Below are 20,723 nucleotides of genomic sequence, written 5' to 3' on the forward strand. Positions count from 1 at the left end.
TGCCCCCAAAGGGGGGAATAAGGAAGAGGGAACCCTGTTAAAACCCTGCATCTAGGAGAGGAGGATTGACGGGGACAGGGCTCGGCACCCCTCCCCGAGTCCTGGGTAACCCTGTGTGTGGAGGGGACTCCCATTGGGTTCATGGTAGATACTGGGGCACAATATTCAGTTCTCAACCAGGCCCACGGTCCCCTGAACCCAGGACGCACAAGTATAGTCCAGGGAGTGACAGGGTCCAAGAAATGTGCCTGGACCACTAGCAGAAAAGTGGACCTAAGAAGGCATCAGGTCTCTCACTCATTTCTGGTCATACTTGAGAGCTCTGCACCGTTGTTAGGTAGAGACTTACTAACCAAGGTTGGGGCGCGCATTCATTTTGAACCCGAAGGGATAAAAATCATGGACAAAGAAGGGCAGCCCCTACAACCGGCGCATGTGTTAACTCTGTCCCTGGCCGATGAACATCATCTGTTTCAGGCGGATCAAGAAAAGGGGGGCCAGGGAGAAATGGACTCTTGGTTGCAGAGGTTCCCTTCTGCATGGGCCAAGACCGGAGGAATTGGTCTCGCTAAACATCTATCCCCGGTTGTTGTTCAACTCAAAGCCGTGGCTCTACCCATCTGGGTCCGGCAATATCCAATGCCAGAAGAGGCTAGGAAAGAGATAGTACCCCATATCCATAGACTGTTAGAGACAGGAATCCTTAAAACCTGCCAATCTGCATGGAATACGCCCCTGCTTCCAGTGAGGAAGCCTGGCAGTAGAGATTACAGACTGGTGCAGGACTTGCGAAAGGTCAATGAGAGGGTAGAAGACATCCATCCTACAGTGCCCAACCCTTACACCCTACTCAGCCACCTGCCACCTATGCATGTGTGGTATACTACTCTGGACCTGAAAGACGCCTTCTTTAGTATCCCACTCTCTGAAGTTAGTCAGCCTTTGTTTGCTTTTGAGTGGCAAGAGCCAGGGGGGGAAGAAAAGGGCAGCTTACCTGGACTAGACTACCACAGGGCTTCAAGAACTCTCCCACCTTATTCAATGAAGCCCTAAGCCAGGACCTGGAGCTCTTTCGCAGGAGCCACCCCCGTGTGACACTGCTGCAGTATGTGGATGACCTGTTGCTGGCCACGGAAACCCGTGAGGAGTGCGAAGAAGCCACGGGGGAACTTGCTGGCTGAACTGGGTGAACTGGGATATCGAGCCAGCGCCAAGAAAGCCCACATCTGTCAGAGGTCAGTGGTCTACTTGGAGTACAAAATATCTAATGGGGCCAGGTGGCTAACGCAGGCCATGAAACAAACTATCCTGACTATCCCCGTCCCTTCCTCACCCCGGGGAGTGAGGGAATTTCTTGGCTCAGCCGGGTTTTGCAGGCTCTGGATTCCAGGGTACACAGAAATAGCCCGACCACTATATGAAGCGACCAAAGAAGGGCCGGGCTGGCAATGGACTCAGGAACAACAAGAGGCTTTTGACAGACTAAAAGAAGCTCTCCTCCGGGCCCCCGCCCTATCTCTGCCAGACCCAGAAAAACCCTTTATACTGTTTATAGATGAAAAGAAGGGAGTGGCTAAAAGAGTCCTGGCTCAGCAGCTGGGCCCGTGGAAAAGACCTGTGGCCTATTTGTCCAAGCGGCTAGACCCAGTGGCCTCCGGGTGGCCACCTTGTCTGTGTATCCTAGCAGCTATCGCTCTACTGGTAAAGGAGGCAGACAAGCTGACTTTTGGCCAGAACCTGAGAGTAACAGCCCCACATACCATAGAGGGGATCCTCAGGCATCCTCCAGGAAAATGGATGACGAACGCAAGACTCACCCACTACCAAGGGCTCCTACTAGATTCTCCACAAATCGCCTTCTCTGACCCGGTAACCCTAAATCCTGCCACCCTTCTGCCGGACCCAGATCTGTTGACCCCCACCCACGACTGTAGAGACATCCTTTCCAAAATTATCCAGGTGCGAGCAGACCTGAAAAACACACCGTTACCAAACTGTGAGCTAAATTGGTATACGGATGGGAGCAGCTTTGTGCAGGAGGGGGTCAGGAGAGCAGGGGCAGCAGTAGTAACCCACGAAGGGGAAGTTGTCTAGAGCGCAGCTCTGCCCCCTGGCACCTCAGCACAGAAGGCGGAACTTATTGCTCTCACTGAGGCCCTGGAAAGAGCAGAAGGCAAGCAGGCCAACATTTACACAGATAGCAGATATGCCTTTGGCACTATCCATGTCCACAGTGCCATCTACCGAGAAAGAGGATTCCGTTCCGTGGAAGGGAAGGGACTGAGGAATCTGCAAGAAGTCCAAAGACTACTAGCTGCTGTCGAAAAACCCAAAGTGGTAGCAGTTATACTTGTACCGAGCCACCAATCAAGGAAGACACCTGAGGCCATCGGCAACAGCCATGCTGATGCGGAAGCTAAGAGGGCAGCCCTCTCGGACTCCCTTGTACTTGCAGCCCTCGAAATACCCATACCTGAACTGCCCGCCTTGCCACCCAAACCTGAGTATTCCCCCCAGGATCTTGAGTAGATTAAGAAACAAGTATCGGGAGAAGTGTCTGGGGAGGGAAACTGGAGTAGAGACCAAGAAGGTAGGTTGATCCTGCCAGAAGCATTAGGACAGTACATGCTTGCTAATCTGCATAAGTCCACCCATCTAGGCTGGAAAAAGCTGCTCAGCCTTTTTCAGTCTGTGCAGTTGGTGTTTCCCCACCAAAATGAGGCAGCTCGTCAGATCTCAAAAGAACGCGGTAGCTGTGCAATGCTAAGACCAGCCCCAAGAGGGCTGCACCCAACGGGTACCCGGGAAAGGGGGAGGGCTCCAGGGAAGAACTGGGAAATAGACTTCACCGAAGTAAAACCAGGAAAGTATGAATATGAGTATTTGCTGGTTATGGTAGATACCTTCTCTGGGTGGGTGGAGGCTTTTCCAACCAAGCATGAGACTAGCCAGGTAGTAGCAAAAAGATTAATTGAGGAAATCATCCCCAGGTATGGAGTCCCTGAATCTATAGGTCCCAATAACGGCCCGGCTTTCGTAAGCAAAATCCTGCAAGGATTAGCCCAAGCTTTGAGAATGGATTGGAAGTTACACTGTGCTTATAACCCACAAAGCTCTGGGCAGGTAGAAAGAATGAATCAGACCCTAAAGGAGACCCTTTCTAAATTAGTATTAGAGACTGGCGGGAACTGGGTGACCCTCCTTCCCTTAGCCATCTTCCACGCTCAGAACTCCCCCTATGTACATGGTTTAACTCCATTTGAGATAATGTACGGGGCTCCTCCACCCATAATTCGGCGAGTGCAGCTTCCCGGTGCAGAGAACCCGGCCCCTGACTATCTGAATGTGTTGCAGGCTCTTGCCAAAGTGCAGCAGGAAATCTAGCCCCTGATCAGAGCATATTACAAGGGCGGGAAAATTCCGAGCCCGGAACATGGCATAGTCCCAGGGGATACGGTATGGGTCAAAAGACACCAAGTAAGGACTCTTGAACCCAAGTGGAAGAGACCTTACATTGTATTGTTTACCACCCCCACTGCTCTCAAGGTTGACGGTATCGCTCCTTGGGTGCATCACACCCACGTTCAGAAGATCCTTCCTCACAAAAATCCGGGTGATCACGAGGAAGAGTAGAAAGTGCAGCAGCATCCTACAAATCCCCTGAAAATACACCTAAGCCGAAGATGAAGGGGATCCTGCTGATAAGTGCCTTCGTATGGACTCTCGAGGAAGCTACATCGGTGAAGCTGATTCCAGGGCCCGCAAGAAAACCGGGTTCGGGTCTCTCCGGGTTAGGTAACCCCTTATGGGAAATGGTGCAGGCATTCGCAGAGACTCTGAGCCGCACCACTCCCTCCCTCACCGATCCCTGTTGGTTATGCTATCCAGGTTCACCCCCCTTCTATGAGGCAATCGGGATAAATGGCTCCTACACCACTAACAACTCCTATCCCACTTATTGGGACAGGGGGCCGAGGGGACTTACAACCGCTCAGGTCTCAGTCGCGGGAACGTGTGTAAGCTCAGTCCCGATAGTCCGGAGCCAGTTATGCTCATCCTACACGTACAATACATGGAAGCAGGACAAGTGGATCATACCCTCCTCGGGTTGGTGGCTCTGTTTAAAGACAGGCCTCACCCCGGCCATATCCACCTCTGTGTTTAATGCTAACAGTGAGTTTTCTGTACTTGTGGCCATTCTACCACGCCCAGTATATTGTTCTCATGAGACCCTCCTTTCTTATTGGGAAGAATGGCCAAACCCCCACCGGGAAAAAAGGGAAGTTATTACCGCCTTGACCATTGGGGCCCTTTTTGCCCTAGGGATAGCAGGGGCTGGCACAGGGGTCGCAGCCCTTGTAACTCGAGAACAGGGGCTCGCAGCCTTGAGGCGGGCTGTCGACAAAGACCTAGAACAACTTCAACAGACAATATCAGACTTGGAACAATATCTTACCTCCTTAGCTGAGGTGGTCCTACAAAACAGAAGGGGCCTGGACCTCCTGTTCTTAGAAGAAGGTGGACTGTGCGTGGCCTTAAAAGAAGAGTGTTGCTTCTATGTAGACAAAACAGGTGCAGTCAGAGATTCCCTGGCCAAACTAAAGAAAGATCTAGAGAAGAGGCATAAAGAATATGACAGCAGCGAAAGCTGGTTTGACTCTTAGTTCAAATACAAACCTTAGTTCGCTACCCTACTCTCGGCTGTTACAGGGCCACTAGTCATCCTGCTGTTATTGCTTACGATTGGTCCGTGCATAGTAAATAGGCTGCTTAGGTTTGTGCGGGAAAGGGTTAACGCCGTCCAACTTCTGGTCCTTCGACAGAGATATCAGGCCCTGGATGCTGCTGTAGAAAATTCCTCAGTTTAATCAAGAAAAGGGGGGAATGTAGAAGAATGCAGGGAACAGGGCTGAGCCACCCAGTTTTCATAGAAACTATGTGAGGCTAACATTCCTGGACCCTGCCCTAAGTTAGATAACTAGAAGTAAATGACCCCCCTGGGGTCGAAACTCATGATAAGTCACATAGGAATGCTTGTGCAAAGGTCAGGCACCTGGTGTGTCCCTGTTCCAATTTTATTGGCCAAAGTATAAAATGTGTTTCAAATTCATTGGTTGGGGTAATGTGCAGCCTCTAGTGCAATGACTGTAGAAATTCCATATAAACCATATCTAAAGTTGCTTAGGGGTCGGCAGCTCGGACTCGGCTTGCGTGTCAGGGGAGGTGCTGTCGACCCCAGCCTTGCTGGCTGAATAAAGACTTTGCTTGGATTTTCATCTCTGTGTCCGTGTGTCTTGTTCTCTGGGAAACCCCGGAGTCCTGGACCCTAACAGTAACCACTAGTCCTTTCTTAGAGTCTGTGAGTCTGCTGCTATTTTGTTCCTTCAGTTTGGCGTCATTGTTATACTCCACAAAGGAGGGAAATCATTTGGCACTTGTCTTTCTCTGCCTGGCGTATTTCACTGAGCATAATATCCTTCAGCTCCATCCACGTTGTTGCAAATGGTAGGATTTGTTTCTTTCTTATAACTGAACACTATTCCACTGTGTATATGTACCACCTCTTCTTTATTCATTCATCTACTGATGGACACTTAGGTTGCTTCCATATCTTGGCTATTGTAAATCGTGTTGCCATAAACATAGGGGTGCATATGTCTTTTTGAATCTGAGAACTTGTATTCTTTGGGTAAATTCCTAGGAGTGGGATTTCTGGGTCAAATGGTATTTCTATTCTTAGTTTTTTGAGGAACCTCCATATTGCTTTCCACAATGGTTGAACTAGCTTACATTCCCACCAGCAGTATAGGAGAGTTCCCCTTTCTCCGCATCCTCGCCAGTATTTGTTGTTCCTAGTTAAGTTAGTCCAGTTTCTTCAACCATTAATCTAATGACATATCTATCTTATGAGATTATTTTAAATAGTAAATTAGATCTCTACTAAGTACCTAGCATATAATAGGCACTCAGAAAATAATAGGTATTATTGTTATGAAACCTCTGATCCCAGACTGCTCCAATATTATAAAGTAAGCTCAGTCCCCTAGGCATTTTGTATGAAGCTTAGTTACTAAACAGGCAGCCTGAGCTGAGATGGAACATAAGACCATAGCTGAGCCCAAAAAGGGTTATTGTGTCAAGGGCAAGGAGGTCATCCACTTGGATCAGGACAGAATTACTGAAAGGGAAGAGGGACAGGGACCCATAGATTCAACATTCTGCTACTGTGTCTGGGGTGGGGCACAGATTGAAACAGCAAGTTTTAATAAGCTTGGCTTGTAAACTTTGGAGTCTCTTAGCAAATCCAGTCTGAACAGGAAGTCCAGTTACAATGGTCCTGATGATATCCTTATCCCAGAATGGTTAGTCTCCTTGGAACATATTTGTTTATCAATTTTTCTTGCAAAAAGACCAGATGTGGATGCAAAATCTCTTACATGGCACAACATAGTCTCTGGGGCAGAAATAACTAGCTGTTCACCAACATAGTTTCTCAGGTTAATGGCTGGCTACATTTCCCAGCCTTCTTTGCATTCAGTATGGCCATGTGGAAGTTTTAGCCAATGAAATGTGAGAGGAAGTTGATGTATTCTCTGTCCAGATCTTTAAAAGAGAAGATATGATTCCTCTTCTCCATGCCTTCTGTTCTGTTATCAGCTGGTGTAGATGATAACCCAAAGTCCTAGGATTTAATAGAATATCAAGAGTGAAGGAGACTGAATCCCAGAGTCACCGTGTGGAGAAGATCTGCCCAGGGGCCAGCCACACTAAACCTTCACTGTTACTTAAGTAAGAATAAACTGCTATTGTGCTTAATATCTTAAAGTGGTGTTGATATCTTAGAACCTTAAAATATGGCATTGGCTTAGGGGTCAGGTGATGAGAAGCAAATAAAGAAACACTAGAGGTAAGAAAGAAGGAGATTCATGTTAAGCAGCTGCAAAATTTATGACGAAACTGTCACATACAGTGACCTGGTAGCCAGACTAAGTGTTTAGAGAACCTGAAGCTCTAGGGGAGAAAAAGCTCCAGAAGGATGGGCCTCATATATCTGAGTAAGAAAAGAAAGATGTGAATTTTGATGTTTAAGAGCAGGGCTGGAAGGGAATAGAGAGAAACCAGAAATCTGAGCATTCACCTAGAAAAGTCAACCACTCCTGGACCAGAAACAGCAGGAGGTAGGCTTCTGCCTTCTACTCAAGCTTGTGTTTCAAACATATCCTCCATTAACTTGGAAAGAAGAAGCATGAAAATGGGTCTAAGCAATTCTCCAAAGAAGAAATTCCAATGGCCAACAGATACATGAAAAGATGCTCCTCATCACTAATCATCAGGGAAATGCAAATTAAAACCACAATCAGATATCACCTCACACCAGTTAGGATGGCCAGCATCGAAAAGACTAAGAACAACAAATGCTGGTGAGGATGCAGAGAAAGGGGAACCCTCCTGCACTGCTGGTGGGAATGTAAGCTAATTCAACCATTGTGGCAAGCAATATGGAGGTTCCTCAAAAAACTAAAAATAGAAATACCATTTGACCTGGGAACCCCACTCCCAGGAATTTACCCAAAGAATACAAGTTCTCAGATTCAAAAAGACAGATGCACCCCTATGTTTATGGCAGCACTATTTACAATAGCCAAGATATGGAAGCAACCTAAGTGTCCATCAGTAGATGAATGGATAAAGAAGAGGTGGTACATATACACAGTGGAATACTATTCAGTTATAAGAAAGAAACAAATCCTACCATTTGCAACAACATGGATGGAGCTGAGGGATATTATGCTCAGTGAAATAAGTCAGGTGGAGAAAGACAAGTGCCAAATGATTTCCCTTGTTTGTGGAATATAACAACGAAGCAAAACTGAAGGAATAAAATAGCAGCAGACTCACAGACTCCAAGAAAGGACTAGTGGTTACTAAAGGGGAGGGGTCTGGGAATGTGGGTGGGGAGGGAGGGAGAAGGGCATTGAAGGGTATTATGTTTAGTACTCATGGTGTGGGGATGATAATGGGGAAGACACTGTAGCACAGAGAAGGCAAATAGTGAATCTGCGGCATCTTACTACACTGACGGACAGTGACTGCAATGGGGTATGGGTGGGGACTGATAATATGGGTGAATGTAGTAACCACATTGTTTTTCATGTGAAACCTTCACAAGAGTGTATATTGATTATACCTTAATACAAAAATGGATATAAGAACTCTGGCATAGAGATTTGTTTGTTATTCCTAGTATGTGAAGTTTACCAGAAGTGAATAGACCAGAAGTTTTTGAGGGAATTACACTGTTAAAAAGGCCATTGGTGGTATGAATCATTTAATTTAACTTACATGAGCAGAAAGAGGACTATGAAATTTGGAAGCACCATGGATGCATGCACGCCCACATCCACTTTGGCTGTGGCCGTGGAGGATACTGGATGAGGAGGACCATCTTAGAAAGTGAAGTCAGGAACCACAGAGAACAATGGGCAGAGGGAAAAACTCAATGGCTGGCACATAGTAAATGCTCAATGAATGATAATTTTCATTGTATTTCTTCAGCAATTTTTTTGCTCTTTGCTATGAATACTGTTTGTCCCCTTTTGCACTCAACAATTCTGAACTTTCTAGCTTATTCCAATCCTAGTGTGTAGTGGGATTTAAGCAGGAATCTTGCATCAGTTCAATTCATTATAGGTACTCTGAGTCAATAGCATGGAGAGATGTTTAAACTTTCCACTGCACAGAGGTAGGGTAAGAAGGGCAGTTGGAAAGACAGGAAGGGTTATTGCTTGCTGGTTCTAAGGATGTGAAAACCAAAAACAGGATTAACATAAACTGAGTACATAGAGTAGGTGTGAAAATATAATTTATCCTTGAAATCTGGACACTTCTGAGATTGAAAGGGAGCCTATTACAACAGCAGGTGTTAACAAAGATTGTCGCAGATAAACCAGAATGTATGATCTCCCTGAAAATGTGCCAGGCACTGTGCTAGGTTCTTTAATTATTTTGTTTAATTACTGAACTGACCACATTCAGGTAAGAGTAAATTTCATTAGTCTTATTTTGCCTCTGAGAAAATAAGGTTCACAAGCGGTTAATTAACTTGCCCCTCAAACCACATCACAGCTGGTGAGCAGGAGAGCTGCGATCCAGACAGAGGCCTCTGACTGTGAGGTTCCTGCCCTTACCACTGACCTTTCTGTTATCAAGTCCTCAGGACTTTTCCCCATGGAAATCTCCTTTGTTTCTCTGCTTCTCTTTCTTTTTAAAAAGTATTAATGGCATTTTTCAGGTCTAAAAAGTTACAGAGATCATGAAGGTCCATATACCACCACCTCCTTGAAAAATAACACATGACAAATTCATTTGCAGTTCCCTGTATATTGTTTCCAAATTCCATTTGCCTCTCTTCCCCAGAGAAGCAGGAAGTATCCCAAACTTGGCTTTATAATTTCCATGGAAATCATTACCCTACTAATGCATGTGGATGGGCCCACAGAGGGCTCCCAGTCCAGTTTCACAACTTTTTAAACTTAAATAGTGACATGCTGTGCCTAGTCTTCTGCAACTCTCTTCCCTCATTCAACAGTGAGGAAGCCCTGGCTCACCTGTGTTTAGGGCTGCGTACTATTTCACTGTGTGAATACACAACAGTGTATCAATCTGTTTCCTTCTTGATGAATAATTAGAGAACTTTCAATTGTTTACTACTACAAATAGCGTTCCTAGGAATCTTCTTGTACATTTGCCCTTGTGCATAATCTGCAATAAGCTCTGTAGAGTATACACCTAGGATTTGCTAGGTTGAAGAATTTGCCTATCTCCCAGTACATTAGATATTTTCAGATTGTTCTCCAGAGTGGTTTTGGCAATTTCCCCTCTCTCTAGTAGTGTAGATGAGTTAGGATCGCTTCATGTCTTCTCCACACATCGGTGTGTTCAGACTTCTTTCTTTTTGTAATAATACCTTGAATAACATTTTGAAGTGGTATCATATTGTTATTTCAACTTTCACTTCCCTGCATTTCTTCGGTTGCTCTGATTATTAGAAAGATTGCCCTTCTTTTCATAGGTTTACAGGATGTTGGGGTTTCCTCCTCTGTGGCAGCAGCTGTCCCCTTTCATCTCACCACCCCTCTATCCCCTTAGCTGAGCTTCTCTTAAGAAGGCTGCCTTTGCAAAAGGAAGTCATTATTCTTCCTGCTGCAAGAGCCAAGTCTCTGGATTACTCTGCCAATTGCTCTGGAGCAAGTGGCAAGATAAGATATAAATAACAAACAGAGCTGTTATGGATGTCCCACAACCTTATAAAATTCTTACTTTCAAAATCTACTCTTCTGGAGAAAGTTTCCTGTCATGGAATCTTTGGACCAGGACCATAGATATATTCTTGCAAGGTTCTAAAAATTTCTAGGAGAAAACTTTACATCTGTGTTTTCATTTTGGTCATAATCTTCAAATTACATTAATATAAGCATTAATATAAGACCATCTTGCCTTTCAATACTGCTGTGCAGTCCGAGTGCCTACATTTCTAATTTGAACATCTTGCTGCCAAGTGAGACCACTGGGTGGAGGTGGACCTCATATGTCCATCAGGTAAGATGTGTGAAGGCTCTAATAATAGAATACCCACCTTTAAAATTACATCTTAAAAAAAGAGACATTTACCCACCTTAGAAAAGAAGAGCTTTACTGTCTTACATCAATAAGCCTGGAGTTAGGTGTTCCATATCTGGCTCAGAGGTTCAGTGATATCAATAAGGAGCCAGGTTCTTCCTGTCTTTTGACTCTGCTATTTACTGCATCTTGGCTTTCCAAAGTCAGTTTGTTGCCTCAGAGCCCCAAGAAACCTGTTCAAGCCCCAGGCATCCCATCTTCATACAACCACGCTAACAGGCAAGAAGCCAGGGTGGGGCTCTGAGTGTGCTCACCAGGAGGAGGAGAGGAAGATCTTCTGGAAATCCTCCAACAGACTTGGCTTTATACTCAGACTGGTCACAAGGCCACTCATCACTGCAAAGGAAGCTGAGAAAGCCAGTATCTGGCATTCTTAGTTTCTATGGTGGAAGATAAGCCAGCTGGAAAGGAAGAGGAAAGATGGCTTTTGCATAAGTAAATATGCGTTTGTGCCAAGTTAAAGCTACGTGCTGTCAATACATATCATAAAACCAACAGTTTTGCAGTGGAGTAAGTAGAGAAAACAGTGAAAGAACTTTAATCATCATCTGGGACATGTTGCCATAGGCAAGCCCAATAAAATGCTGCACGTACTTTCAGTAAAGCAGCATCTCCTCTTCTTTCCCTGTCCTCCCATCCCCAAAACACCCACAGCCCACCCTTGGTTGTATCTAAGACCCTGGGATGCTTATGCAGCGTAACTCTGTGCAACTACTTTAAAGACCCACACTGCCACCGCTTCCTTTCTCCCGCCACTTTTCCGAAGGCTCCTCGGCTCACCTCCCTGGCTCTTTCGTCCCTGACTCAGTACTGAACACACACATTAACTTCTTCCTAGTGAAAGCTGTGTCTCACCTGGCTTTCAGCTGCTGTTCAGGTAGTTCCTCCGGAGGACTTCATATATGGCTCCTCCCAGAGAAACTGCATTTCATTATAGGAATAGGATTGCCTAGAAGAAACAGCACAAACTTTGGAGTCAGGCAGAATTGCACTAAAACCATGGCTCCAATGTTAAAGATACCAATCAGAGAATAAGGAGAGATGAAAAGTAATTTCATGACAATCAATTCAACCACTTAAATGAAATGGACAGATTGAAAGGCACAAATGAGAAAAACTAACTGAAGAAGAAACAGAACATCTAAAGAGTCACAGAGGTTGAATTAGTAATAATAATAATAAAAGATTTCCAGGAACTTTTATACCAGGAAGAAACAATAACAATCCCCCAAGAAGCTCAAAAACTAAAGAGGAAAGAATACTTCCCAAATCATTTTATGAGGACAGCATCACCCTGGCACCAAAATCAACTACACTACAAGAAAAGAAACTACAGGCTCATGAATATAGTCATAAAAATCCTTAATGAGTCATTAGTAAATTGCATAGAGCAACATATACAAAAGAATAACACACCATGGCCAAGCAGGATTTGTACCAGGAATGTAAAGTTGATTTAATGTTCAAAAATCAATCAATGTGATTCATCATCTTAACAGAATAAAGAGGGAATACTATATGTTTATCTAAACCGATACAGAAAATGCATTTGACAAAATTCAAGACCTATTCACGACAGAAAAAAACTCTCAAAAAACCAGAAGTAAAAGGGGAATTGATCTAATAAAGGGTATCCATGAAAAAGTATACAAAAGAGCCAGGGACAGTGACAGGAAAAAAAAAGAGTATTAACATATAATTTCGATTAACATATAATTAAGAACATACTTAGTGAAATATTGAATGCTTTTCTCCTAATATTGGGAACATCATAAATACACCCATTCTCCTCACCCATGTTCAACATTATATGGAAAGTTTTAGTGCAATAAGGCAAGAAAAAAAAGAAAAAGCTCAGAGATTAGAAAAAAATAAGTAAAAGTGTGTTTATTTGCAGAGAACATGGTTCACTACTCAGAAAATCCTAAGATATGTATGAAAAGGCTACATATGTCCACACAAAACCATGTACAAAAGTGTTCATAATTGCCCCAAACTGGGGAAAATGCATATAACCACAAACAGATGCAAAAACAAATACTCAACAATAAAAAGAAACATCCAATTGGTAAATGCAGAAACATGGGTAAAAGTTTTAAAACATGCCAATTGAAAAAAGCCAGGTACAAAAGATTATCTACTGGGGTGATGGATGGGGAGGGCGAGGGGTATAAAGGGACACAAAAGTCTCAATCATAATATAAGTTGGTCACAGGGATGGAAGTGTAGCATGGAGAATATAGCCAATGGTTCTGTAATGTCTTCCTGTATTGACAGATAGTAGCATTAGCTGGAGTGAGGCTTTAATAATGTGCAACTTGAACCACTGGGTTGTATACTTAAAACCACTATAATATTGTTTATCAACTATACTTCAATAAAAAGAAGAGTGACAGAAAAATAAAGAGTATCAACATATAATTTCAATTTTGCAAAATGATAAGAAAGAAATCTAATCGGTGGTGAAGAAAGCAGATTGGTGTTTGTGTGGGAATCGAGTGGGAATTAACTGGGTAGGGGCAAAAGGAAACCTTTGGAGTGGTGGAAATGTTCTGTATCTGGATTGTGGTGATGGTTACATAGTGTATACATCTGTCAAAACTCATCACTCATAAACTTAAAATGTGTGCATTTTATTGTTTTCAAATTATACCTTCGAAAAGTCAACTTTTAAAACTATTCCGTCTTCATCATTTACAGAATGGCCTAGACCAGCCAACTCACCCCCCCCAACTGCACAAAATGGCAAAAGAATATTTACTTTGCAGATTCACTGTGATGGCCTCTGTAAGTACTATGGTGATTTGAATATGGTGCTTGGGACAGAATAAATAAATGCTTAATAAAAATGAACTTTTTACTCATAAATGACAACAGGAGTCACAGAGAGATGAATCTCTAATGGCAGAACTTCAGATATGACAAGAAAGGTGGAAGATACTTGAAGGCAGGAACTCTTGGTCAGTACTCCTCAAAACAGTCATTTTTCCTAATTCCTCCAGCTAATCCTAGGTCTGGAGTTTAAATTATATAATCTTATATTTTAAAGCAACTTTATTTCATGTGACTCCTGAAGCCATTTTGGAAGCAGATAGATCATGAACTATATGACTCTCTAGGGTGCAGAGAAATAAAGGGATTTGCCCAAGGTCACACCGCTTACTCAAGCCTAAAACCCCGTGACTGAGAGTAGCCTAATATGTTATCCAGAGAAAGGTGGGGAAGAGGATGGGCAGGGGAGCTCTGTTTATGCCCAGCATCAGAGCAGTCACCCTGTTTGAAGCATTTTACTATAGAGTCACAATGTCATGCCCAAAGTCACTGAGAAAATCAGTGGCAGATTGAGACACCTCCTGACTCTCGGCCTGGGATCTTCTTCCTGTGGCCCCCGCCTCCCTTTCCCTCTCAGAAATGGTGATGGACCTGATATTTGCTCTTGACCTTCAACAGGGCTTAACCGCACAAGATGCCCTCTTTCCTGGCATTTTTCCTTATGTTTGGCAGTGTGGGCCTCCGTCTCCCCTGCGTACTCCTGCCAGCACAAACAGCTAGGGATGATGAAGGTCAGTGGCCTGTCGGCCCAGCTCTTCTAACAGGGGAGGATGCCCCACTCCTGGGTGCCAGGGAGCAGGAGGGGCAGAGTAATTAATTTCTATGCATATCATTGCCAGGATCACTTACTGATCGGAGGAGGGAGATTAGAGATGTCACCCTGTAAATTGAGTCAGAGCATTCCCCTCAGTGCTTGGCTGGCAATTTTATATGGTGCCTGACACAGTAACAAATGCAGGGTACAAAAAAGCAGCAACTCCCCTGGGTGATGGACAGGGGGAATTGGCCCAATAAATTGTTCCCTGTAAAAAGCCATGTTTCCCTCATTAAAAGGCAGTGAATTCTCTATTGCTTTTCATTAGCTCTGGCCTTGCTAGACATGAGGTGTAATTGACAGTGTGGTTACAGGAGGTGGGTCCAGAGGTGAGGAAGACAAAGAAGCTGAAAAGAGATTCTTATTTATTTAGGTGGAAGTGACAGGCGGCTGCTTAATAAGTTTTTGGTGTGGGAGCCTGGAGGTTGGGGAGCAGTGGGATCCTCTGAGGGGTGCTCCAAGGGCATTACACCCAGGAGAGTGATGAGCTGGTCAGATCCAGGGGAGACAAGGAGGCCTCCCCACCGAAGGCAGAGGCACACCCAGAGTAGTGGGGGCTGGAGGTCACTCATGCTCATCACGTCCACCCATCCTGGAGAGTCATGCGCACTGGACCCCGGGCAAAGACCTGGGGCCTCGTCCTGGACTTCTCACTGAGTAGAACACTAAGCAATCTTAGGAAAGTTACTCCATCTTTCTAGTTTTCAGTTTCTCCATCTGAACAATGGGAAGGAAAGACCAAGGAGAGTTCCTCTCTGTTATGTTATTTGGGGGAAAGTTTAAAGTACTACATGGGGGAAATGGGAAAAAGTTAAAATATAGGAATTCTGATTCCTAAAGTGTTTCTTTTCTAAGCATTAGCTTGGACCCAAGAATCCTGTTTTTCTTCCATGGGTTATAATTCACTCCTTTCACTATTTATTAATTGTGATGTTCACATTGTCCCTGCCCCCAGGAGCCATGAGGCTGGCCACTCTGTCTTCTCACATGCCACTTTCACTTTAGGAGCCCCTCTTTACCTTCCAGCACACCCAGATGCTCCGGGCTCATCTTATACATCTTATACTTTCCATACCCCCAGCCCAGGTTCCTTTTAGTGGGTCAAAGAGCAAAACAAATTGAATAGGGGCTCTCACCCCAATTTAAAAGTGAGGTATAGACCACCTATGTAGCACTTAGGCTCACAGACTTCAAGGACATGAGGTCTAAAGTCCAAAGGGCAAAGGATTTTATGGGAAAGAGATAACTGTGGGTGAGCTGTGAGTCCTACATCTCATGGGAAGGCAGGAAGTCTATCTCCTCTTCACTCAAGTCCAGTGAGAGGGGCTTCAGGAAGATACTTGGAGAGTGTACTGTGTCCCCAGGAGTTGGAGAACACGAGGTTGTGTGTGACGAGGCTCTGGCTCCCGGCCTCAGGTAATGGGTAGGTGAGAAGGTCACTTGGCTGCACTGGAGCCCAATCGGGCAGGGTAAGCCCAGTGGGGAGCTGGGCTGTGGGGACCTAGTGCCTTGGGAAAGGTGTATGGCCTGCCTTAGCACCTGAGCAAATGTGTCATCCCTGGCAGTAAGAGCAGTCAGTGCATCCCTGTGGGAACCTTCACGCAAGTGTTCCTAAGGAGGGGAGTCAGTTCAGAACACTGGCTAACTCAGAGAAAGTCAGTGTGAAGCACCAGTTTCTAGACAGGGAAATCAAAGCCAAGTTATGTGGGTTCCAGATGAGTAAAACTACCGCTTCCCCTCTTCACCTTTTTAGGGGTCAGGAAGTGGCTCTGGGGCTGAGGTACAGAGGGTTGGGAGGAAAAATGGAGAAGAAACTGACTGTAACCCACCTACTTCAGCCCCTGCCAATCCAGGCCACCAGAGCAGCTCGAGCTATAGGAGGGGGAAGAATTTGGAATATTTAAGCAATATTTGACTGGACATTTTAATTACTAATATGAGATTATTATTCTGGCTGGATGGGACCCAAAGACCATTTCTTATCTGCAAGCCAGCAGATAAGCTCTGGGACCCCAAGATTTCACCCAAGGGCAGCAGAGACTCAAGAAGCAAGGAGCAGGTTTGTACCTGTAATGGGATGAAGTGGAGAATATAATTATTTCCTAATTGGACCCTCGTGAGTTAGTTTCCTGTGGCTGCTATAACAAGTACTGCAGAGTGGGTGAACTAAACAATAGACATTTATTCTCTCACCGTTCTGGAGGTTGGAAGTCCAAAATCAAGATACAGGCAGTGCTGCCCTCCTCTCTGAAGGGAGAGATCTGTTCCAAGCCTTTCTCCCAACTGCTGGTAGCCTCAGGCATTCCTTGGCTTGTAGATGGCCATCATCTTTCCCTGTCATGGGGGGTGGTCCCCACCACTCATGCGAAAAGCTCTGCTCTGCTCCATAGAACACCAGAAACCAAGTTCCAGGATTCTGATGAAGGCTGGGTCCCAAGAACTAAGAACTCTGAAGCAACTGAGATGGTTAATTTTGTGTGTCAACTTGACTGGGTCACAAGTACCCACATATCTGGTTAAACATTATTCTGGTGTGTCTGTGAGGGTATTTCCAGAGGATTAGCATTTGAATCAGTAGACTTCCCCAAGGCTCTTTTCTTCCCTTCCTCCCTATTGACTTCACTCATTCTTCCTTCCATCCATCCAATGATTATTAAGTACCTTTCATTCCAGGCCCTGTACGGGGGGCCAGGAGCCCAACAGTGAGTGAAAAGAGAAATGGCCTCTAACCTCTTGAAAGCTGCAGTTCAAAGGGATGAGACCGACGTTAACTACTCAGAAAAATCATGAGATCACAAGCAGTCTCTGGGCTATGGGGCTTATGAAAATATAATGAGAGGGCTGAGACTTGATCTGGAAGCCAGAAAGCAGGAGCAGGGTCTGCCTGTTCACCAGGACGCCCCAGCACAACACGGAGGATGAGCTCTATCAGTGAAACAGATCAAAGAATGAATGTGAGAACTGGGGGAGTTCCAGAAGGCTCGGCGTGGTAGAAGCCCAGGTCTTGCCTGTCCAGGAAAAGAATTTTAGGAGGCACAACCCAAGGACTCCTGAGATAGAATACCCCATAATGTATTCGATTTTCTTCCTGAACAATTTGTCCTGCTCCCACTTGGCTACCCAGATAACTGGGAGAACTCAAGAAATTGGATCCAAGGTATTTCCCCATAGGAAAGCGTGTGCTTTTCTCCACCAACATTCCTCCCTGAGTTTTCAGTTCTCCTCCTTTCCCTCCTTCTCCTCACGAGTGCTCAAGAAGGACCAGCCCAGATGCCTGGCACTCCACGCCTTGTTGTCCTCAGAAGAAATATTGGCAAAATGGGAGCCTTAAAATTAAATAGCATGGAGTGTCCGATAATTAATTTGATTTTATACCCATTGTTTATTTAATACAACTTTAAAACTACATTAAGAAGGCAGAACCGCGCAGTGGAGCATGAAAATGAGCTGGAAGCTTTCCAAGTGGAGGCCAGAATTAGCAAATCGGTCAGATGTGCAGGACGGCTCCAGCTAAGAGGTAATCGAGAAGCCATACTTCTGATGTTTCATCAGCAAGGTATTCTTCCCCAAAGCATTTGAGTTCCTGTTCCTCAGGCTATAGAATGCCCTGAGGCTGCCTAGCCAGCCAGGATGGAGTTAACATCCGCTACAGATCTGCAAGGAGACTGTGCAGGCATCCCAGAGCCACAGGTAGGGAGGCAGGATCTGTGCTGTTCTCCCTGCGATGGTTAATTTTATGTGTCAACTTGACTGGGTCACAGGTACCCACATGTCTGGTTAAACATTATTCTGGTGTGTCTGTGAGGGTATTTCCAGAGGATTAGCATTTGAATCAGTAGACAGAATGAAGACCAATGTCTTCCCCAAGGTGGTTGAATCTTATCCAATCCACTAAGGACCTGAATTGAGGAAGGAAGGGTTCCCTCCGGCTCTGTCTGATGGAGCCCAGACACCAGGCTTCTGCTCTCAGCACTCTAGGTTCTCAGACCTTCAGACTCAATAGGAATCTACCCCATCAGCAATCTGGCCCTCAGGCCTTCAAACTACACCACCAGATTTCCTGGGTCTCCAGCTGTCAGAAGGCAGATAGTGGGACTTCTCAGCATCCTTAAGCATAAGAGCCAATTCCTTTTACTAAATCTCTTTCTATTGGTTCCATTTCTCTGGAGACCCCTGACAAACACACCCCATCCAGATGCCATTGGCTCCAGACTGCTTGCTGCTGTCTGGAAGGAGGATCTTAAAAAACCGCTCTAGACCTGGTCTCTGTCCCTCCAAAGGTAAACAAGAGCTCTTGGCATGAAGCAGAGCTGCCTCAGTTAGCAAGGGCTAGATGCCTATGCCCAGCCCATTGTCTGTTGTTCTCTTGCCCATTTGGTTTCAGTGGTTTCCTCAGATTTGAGTGTCTTTCGAGCTTCCTGACTGCCCTCTCACCTGAACCCTAACCCCAGCCTTTGCCTGCAGCTCCCTTGCCTCCAGGACTTCCTGGGAGCCTGACCACAGACCCAGGTCTTAACCCTATTCTACCCAGTCCCCTTCTGATGCCTAGTCACCATCTACAACTCCTTGACCCTTGATGCTCACTTTATCTCCCAGCCTCTTGCCGCCCCCACTGCATCCCCTTTTTGACCTCACATTCTGGGTGTTCAGCCTTCCCTATCTCTTCCTTCCCTGGCTCCTCATCTGCTTTCACAGCCTGCGGTCCCTCTGGCCTGCTGTGGTCAGCATGTGCCCAGAGCAGTCACAGCTTCCTCAATCCTCTAGCCGGCCTGCTTGGAAAAGCCCCTCCCTTTCCTGCCACACTTGCTCAACACCAAGCTGAGCTGTCGTCAGTCAGAAATGCATTAACTCAGTAGTCCAGAGGCGCCTAGCCCAAGTTAGCCTGGCTGCTGGTCCCCATGAGACCTGTAGTGCTGAATCACACCTTCTTCCTGAGGCTGGGACCCATGATGGAACCCAGTTTTGGTAAGTGGACCCCCTTCTTGTTCTTCTGAGTGTTGGCCCTGATAACTGACCAGAACTTTAGTTTTTCTAGTCCTTGGACCCTGCCTTGGTCAAGTTAGCCCTGTTCTGGGGCTTGGGCCCCAGCTAAGCATTTAGAGCCCTGACATCTGCCAACAGGACTTCCTGCCATTGCTGCTGTTGCATCTCCTACTGTTCAAGCCCCATGCGACCCAGATCCAAAATCCCACCCACTACTGGGCTGCCCTGGGAAGGACTGGCCTATTGCTCTTCTGCATGTGCTCCAGATGCTGTCTTCTTCCCATTGGCTGTGACTGGTGTCAATTTCCAACCCTGAGTCCCTCCCCAGGAAGGTATATGCTTCAGTGTCCCCAGGCTCCACCCAGCCTAAACCACCAACTAGGCAGTGACATTTAGTCACACAATCTTTTCTAATGATTCATTTCTATGCCATCAATTAATAAAGTCACAGTGTTGAATTAAACTGATGGAAAATGTTAATAGCAAACACTTGGCCAATTGATTTTTCCACCTGAGTTACAATTAGGGCAGAATAGAAGGCCACCTGTTACCAAAGGCTAGCTCATGCATTAAGGACTCTGACTGCAAGAGTTAAGAGAAGAGAGAGGGCAGCGTGGCCTGGATCAGACAGAGGCAGTTTTAAAGGAGATCTTTGGGGCTTTCACTTCTGTGCAATTAGAGACAGCGGATTTAGTCTATATTTTTTCACACCTAGAACAGGACTAACATAATTGACTCATACAAGGATGTGAAAAATAAAGGGATTTTCATACAAACTTATTTATTAATTCATCAATCATGCAAACATTTATTGAGTACCTTCTGTCTCAGGCAAGGTATTGCGCACTGGAGATATAAAAATAGATAAGACTCCGATGCTCAAAGAACTCACAATCTAGAGAGGAAGATAAACATTTAGAGAGTTATTTGTGTGTGTGCAGTGATGGAGATACAAAGTGTATTTTGGGAGCAATAAGAGTGATGAGGGCCTGGGGGACTGGGGCTGTGGGGAGCAAAGAGGAGGGTAGTGGTCACGGCCAAAGTACTAACTGTGGCTTAGTCAGCAGGGGATAGGAGAGCTTCCCAGGCAGGACAGAAGCACACAGAAGAGGAACAATTTGGGTGAGTGCGTGTGTGTGTGTGTGTGCGTGTGTGCGTACTCATGTGTATGAGGGATATAGGAATATTAGAAACTGATCAGCATTCTTAAAGCTCAAGGTTAAAGGCAGAAAGTAACACAAGATTACACCTGTAGAGAATTAAATCTCGAATTAAGAAGCTGGGAATTTACCTACCCGTAGGAATGGGAAATCACTCCATACTGTAAGCAGAGGGGTGACATGGTCAGATTTGGAGTTAGAAAGCCCAGGAGGCCTAGAGGGTGGAAGGATGGATCAGAGGAGAGCAGACCCTG

The sequence above is a fragment of the Manis javanica genome, chromosome 9 (assembly GCF_040802235.1).
Source record: "Manis javanica isolate MJ-LG chromosome 9, MJ_LKY, whole genome shotgun sequence".
In the NCBI taxonomy this organism is placed as follows: domain Eukaryota; kingdom Metazoa; phylum Chordata; class Mammalia; order Pholidota; family Manidae; genus Manis; species Manis javanica.